Here is a 6223-nt window from a genome sequence, read left to right as displayed (position 1 = left end):
CAGCAAAACAGGGGACAAAAACTTACTATGAGGTGGAGATTTCTCTGAGAAAGTACTACTATGTTGACGCAAACTTTCTAGCAAACTTTCTCTGAGATTCACGTTAACATTGAGGTCAAGGTTTTTTGAAGGGGGAGTATTTGATACAGGTAAAGCTATTGGACACGTCATGTATGTAAAACTTGTTGCATATAAAAAACAGAGTACACTTCATTTTGGGAACACCAAGAATAGTTCAGTAAAAAACAAAAAAATGAATAGTTAGAAACGTTTGCTAGTTCATCTCTTTCTCTCTGTAATTTTCCAGGAAAGCTTTGTTCTCATTGTTGTTTTAGAATCTCTTCTTCAATTAAGATGAGAATCTGTATTTCATGAACATTGATTCTTGAGTCTATCAACATACAGATGAACCGTATCACAACACCGATCCAAAAGTGAGACGAACACGACCAACTCGCTTGGTCTTAGCCATCCTTATAATTGTTGGCGAAGCTTCGTTGTCAACTCGAAGATTAGGGGTTTGATAATTTAGAGTTTTAGGGATCAAGAAGCTTTACTTCTAATTCTGTTTCGTGTAAGTTCAACGACATAGATTAACACTTAACAGAACGTTTAACGTTTAACGGTTGACTTTCGTTGAGTTTAAATGGGCAGTGTCAACATAAATGTAAGATTAAAATGGCCAAATTTGAAAAGTTGACAATTAAAATTGCTTATATAGGAGTTTGAAGTTTTTTGGCATTTTTTTGAAAGTTCGAGGTTATTTTGGTGGTTTTCTCTTTTTTTAAAGAATAAAAAGAGCTGTTTTTCTGATAATGCCTTCGTTTAAAGATAAAACGGCTGTTTTTCTGATAATGCCTTCGTTTAAAGATAAAACAGCTGTTTTTCCTTACATTAACAGTTGCCATCTTCATTTTTCAAATATATGTATGAAGAGAGCACTATTATAAAGAGATGATTCATGTATGCAACCTTAAATCGATATAACCAAAGTAATCGAGAAAAGAGAATAAATCAATATGGTAGAGGTTTATGAATTCTGGACTATTATAATTTCACTCGTTGTGGTAAAGCTATGTCACTGGGTCTATAAGTGGAAGAATCCAACAAATAATGGAAAACTTCCTCCAGGGTCGATGGGTTTCCCAATCATCGGAGAGACTTTGGAGTCATGAGGCCTCATGATGCTTTTCAGTTGCCAACATTCTTGACGAAGAAAATACTCAGGTTATTTAATTTATGTGACCTAGTTTGATTTATCTTGCATGCATTTGTCATGTATTATTCGTTCTTGTTTGTGGCAATAAAAATACTATTGTCTTCACTTTAACACTCCCACATACAAAACGTTTTCTGCTCTTTTTTTTTTGCAAACAAAATATCAGATATGGACCAGTTTTTCGGACCAGCTTATTTGGAGCCAAAGTAATTATATCGGCTGATATGGGATTGAACATGGAGGTAACAAAGACTAATCATGCTCCTGGTGCGCCGAAGAGCTTAGCGCGGCTTTTTGGGGAAAACAACTTGTTTGTACAGAGTAGGGAGTCCCATAAACATGTCCGGAACTTGACAACCCAGTTTTTAGGTTCACAAGGTCTGAGATTGAGTATGATACAAGATATTGATTCCTTGGCTCGCACACACATGGAAACAGGAGCTAAGAATGGTGGTCTTGACATCAAGGAAACAACAAGCAAGGTAATTTAAAAGAAAAACTCATCCCTTTCGTGTTGTACGTTAAAAAAAACAACTAGATGCTTAGTCAAGATGGATCATCTCATCAAATATATATTATCAAATGTCTCAGATCTTAATTGAATGTCTTGCGAAGAAAGTTATGGGCGATATGGAAGCAGATGCAGCGAAAGAACTAACACATTGTTGGAGATATTTTCCAAGGGGTTGGTTTCGATTCTCATGGAACATTCCTGGGAATGGTGTCTATCGAATGCTGAAAGTATGTGTTTTCTTAGTTCAAATAACATTAATATATAGTTCTGTGACAGGCAAGAAAGCAGATGATGAACTTACTTAAAGAGACTGTGTTGAAGAAGAGAGCATCAGGAGAGCAGTTTGAGGAGTTTTTCAAGATCATATTTGGGGAAATAGAAGGAGGATCCCAAACTATGAGCATAGAGGAGGCGATTGAATACATATTTACTTTATTTGTGCTTGCTAACGAAACTACGCCAGCGGTCCTTGCCGCTACAGTAAAGCTCATAAACGACAACCCTAAAGTGAAGCAGGAGTTACGGAGAGAGCATGAGCGAATTGTCCGGGATAAGACTGAGAAAGACGAGACCGACCTAACAGGGGAAGACTACAAATCAATGACTTTCACCCAGATGGTGAGTATGTTCCAAAATAATATGTTATGAAAAGGATATTAACATCTTACACATCTAATAGTCTAGTGGTTTATACTAGTATCGTTTTGTATCATTTCTCAGATTAAAAAATATGTTGTTTACAAAATTATGCATGTGTCAGTTCATTCAACCCCAATGATATTTTGTGTTAGGTGATAAACGAGTCTTTGAGAATCTCAAGCACGGTGCCGACAATGCTTAGAATGGTTGAACATGATTTCCATGTTGGTGATTACACAATTCCAGCTGGTTGGATCTTCATGGGCTTTCCTAGTGTCCATTTTAATCCAGAAATGTACGAAAGACCCTCTAGCATTTAATCCATGGCGCTGGGAGGTGATTATTCATTTGTTTTTCATCCTTTACTTCATTCTATTTATCAAATTTTTAAGAGTTTAATCTAAATTTTCAGGGAAAAGACTTGAGAGGGATTCTCTCCAGGACTTACATGTCCTTTGGTGTTGGTTCTAGACTATGTCTAGGAGCTGAATTTGCTAAGCTGCAGATGTCCATTTTTATCCATCATTTGTGTAGATACAGGTTCATTTTTGTCATCTAGTAACTCATGATTCAAATAAAATTTTACTGTAGTAAAAGCTTTTACTTACTAACATACGTGTACCTATGGTTGGAAGGTGGTCAATGAAGACAGAGACTACAGTACTTCGGAGGTTTATACTCATGTTTCCACGTGGATCTGATATTCAAATCTCTGAAGACACTTAAGTGGATAATTCTGCTGGTTAATGCTTATATTCCATTGGAGGTTATTGGTTCAAACCCATAATAAAGTAGTGGTACAAATATATATTGAACTATCTGGTCATAAAGTTACGCGTTTCTATTGAATAAAAAAAATAGTATTTTAGCATGTTAAAGATGATGACTATTCATCCCCATGGACACTTGTTTTTATCTTCAATTACATCACCATTTCACACATGTCAATCTCATAGTTTTGTCTATTTGTATAAGTTGGTTTGGTTTTGACTGACTTTCTCCTCTTGTAATTAAATCCCCCTGTTCCGAAACGCGCTAGGCACTAGTCAGACGGTCGGGTTGGACCTAGCACCTAAAGAGAAAATTGGAGATTAATCGAAAATTATGCGAGGCAGAATTTTTAGATTGTTTACTATGTTATAAAACATGTTAATCTTTAATTGTGTATAACATTAATATATTTTCATGTTTAAGATTGTATAAAACACACAAATAGAATATATAAACTTAATATAGTGTAATTTTCTTCAAAATTATAAATATAAATGATATTTATAAAATTTTAGATCAAATAAATAAATAAAAATATTATTAAAAATAAAATAAAAATAAATAAATAATAAAAAATAGATTAGGCGGCTAGGCGGTGATTTAGGCGGTCTAGGCAGAGAAAATCGGATATTCGATTTTTTAAACCGATTTGCCAAAAATCGGGGCAGAAGAGTGACGCGTATCGCCTAGACGGCTAGGCAGCCGAGTTTTAGAACAGGGATTAAACCATTCCCTCTCATCTTCTGACATAAGGCACAAATAATAATCACAAGTCACATCTCTCTCTCTCTCTCTCTCTCTCACTCACTCTCTCTCTCTCTCTCTCTCTCTCTCTCTCTCTCTCTCTCTCTCTCTCTCTCTCTCTCTCTCTCTCTCTCTCTCTCCCTCTCTCTCTCTCTCTCTCTCTCTCTCAAATGAAATGTAATCATCTCAAGGGGAGAATGAAAAGAATCCCAATGAGTGGAACATTCAGAAAATTATGTTCATGCTCGAAAATGAACTAGATAAAATAAATTTAAATATGATGAAATAATATCTTCATGATCGGATATCAAATGTGCAGTTCTGTATGTAATAAAGATATATACAATCCAAAAAATAAAGTATGTGAAATAATAAATATATGCTTGAAAGATTTGCATAATTATACGAAGAATTCTAAATATTTTGGATCAAATATGAACTGAATTATCACTATTCAGAATATGTTGCAAATCAAATGTTACAAGCATATGAGCAACCGATGAATGAGATGTGAAATGGATTATTATGAAAAGTTATGAATCCTCGTATAAAAGAATATGAACCTGAAGTTCATAGGATAATTCATTTACAAAATGATTGCTAGAAATTTTGATGAAATCATAAAATCTCATATTCTAGCTGTAAAAATTCCAATAAAAATATATGCCATGAAATGACGGTTTATAAGTCTATGGCAGGTAAAAACGTGATAGACCGCTTTGTTTACAAAGAATCCTTTAAAAAAAAAAATGTATGAATAGATGATATGGTTAATATTATAATTAAATACCTGAGTTAATCATTGATGATGATAAAGAGATACTGATTAACCATATCATTACGGGTAAAAATATGAAACCAAATATAAAATAGATTCTAGTAATGAATGAGAAAGCACGCAATGTAATGAGGATCATGAATCTACCTCTGCGTAGGAGGGTTGAGAGAAGTGAAATGAGCCAATCAAGTCTATATAAAACACGTAAGAAAAATAAGAAATTTTTGAACCAGAAGTCCAAACATTTAAAAGGTATATTATTTCTCTAAAGAATGAAATTAAAAATGACCATGAGAAATAAAAACACCTTGTTACAAGATCAATGACAGAACATAAAGACTTGAGTTGCATCTTAATAATCGCCGAAGGATCAGTGATAACAAAAATTATGTTCTTGAGAACCGTGTAAAAATCTGAAAAAGTTAAAACAAGTTGTATATAAGGAAATATTTTTTTGAGATTTTGTAATACAAAAATATTAAGATATCCCTAAAATTTGAAGATCTATTGAAATAGATGTGGTTTCAAAAGATCACTATAAGATCTCATATAAATAAGTACTTTGGAGATGCTAATGGTAGTCAAGCATATGTAAGCTTATGTATCTTGCAAGTCATATTTGATTAAATATAGTTTTAGCTACTAATTTATTTGCACGATACATCTCATCTCCTATTAATGGACATTAGAATATAGTCGAGAATATATTCTTTCTCTACAAGGTATGTTTAGATTTAGGGTTGGTTTATATTAGAAATTCCGAGTTTGGTATCGTCTGTTTTGCAGATGCAAGATATTTACCAGATCCTCATAAAACTTGGTTGTAAACCGGAAATTATAACACTTTACGAAGCATGTCGAGCATGAGTATGGCTTAGGTCTGTGAATAATCATATACAAAAAGGTTATATCAAAAACGACAATACAAAGCATATTTCTCTCTTACATACGAGAGCTCGAAAAAAATAAGAAGTGGACGTCGAGTATATACGTTCAAAGAAGGCTAGCTCGAACTTACCTTTCCGTACTTATATGACTCTTAGGATTTTTGCTGGGAAAGGGCCGAAGCACTCAGCTAAAAGGCTCAAAAATATTGAGCATTCTGAAGATACGTCTATAGTAACGGAATGCGCCATTTATGTTACATGTGAAGAAAAAGTTATATCCATTATTATTAGGGAGAGATTACGTCACCATACTTTTCTTTGTCGTAATAGTTTTTATCCCATAAAAAAATTTCATTATTAAATTTTTAACAAGATATTACGCAATAAAGATGAATAATCAAGGGAGAATGTTAAATTTGATGATTATTCATCTCCATGGACATTTATCATCATTTCAAATCGCATCATCACTTCATACACGTCAATCTTATAGTTTTGTCATTTTGTCCGAGTTGGTTTGGTTTTGCTATTCTGGTATTCCCTTTCACTTTGTAACAGAAGTCACAATTAATAATCAAAGTCACATATCTCTCTCACGCCTCATCCCTCTCTTTGTCATTACTAAAGATCATTATCCGCGCCAAGGCGCAGAGTTTTTGCATTTTAATCTC

The 6223-nt window shown here is 33.8% G+C and overlaps 1 pseudogene; it reads left to right on the top strand.

Annotated features, from left to right (window-relative positions):
- Positions 1 to 760: 760 nt before the first annotated feature.
- On the top strand, positions 761 to 5236 carry LOC125580289 (annotated as a pseudogene).
- The last annotated feature ends 987 nt before the right edge of the window (positions 5237 to 6223 follow it).

Source organism: Brassica napus, chromosome C1, assembly GCF_020379485.1.
Source record: "Brassica napus cultivar Da-Ae chromosome C1, Da-Ae, whole genome shotgun sequence".
NCBI lineage: Eukaryota > Viridiplantae > Streptophyta > Magnoliopsida > Brassicales > Brassicaceae > Brassica > Brassica napus.
The sequence above is the reverse complement of the archived record's forward strand: the minus strand, read 5'-3'. Positions and strand labels throughout refer to the sequence as shown.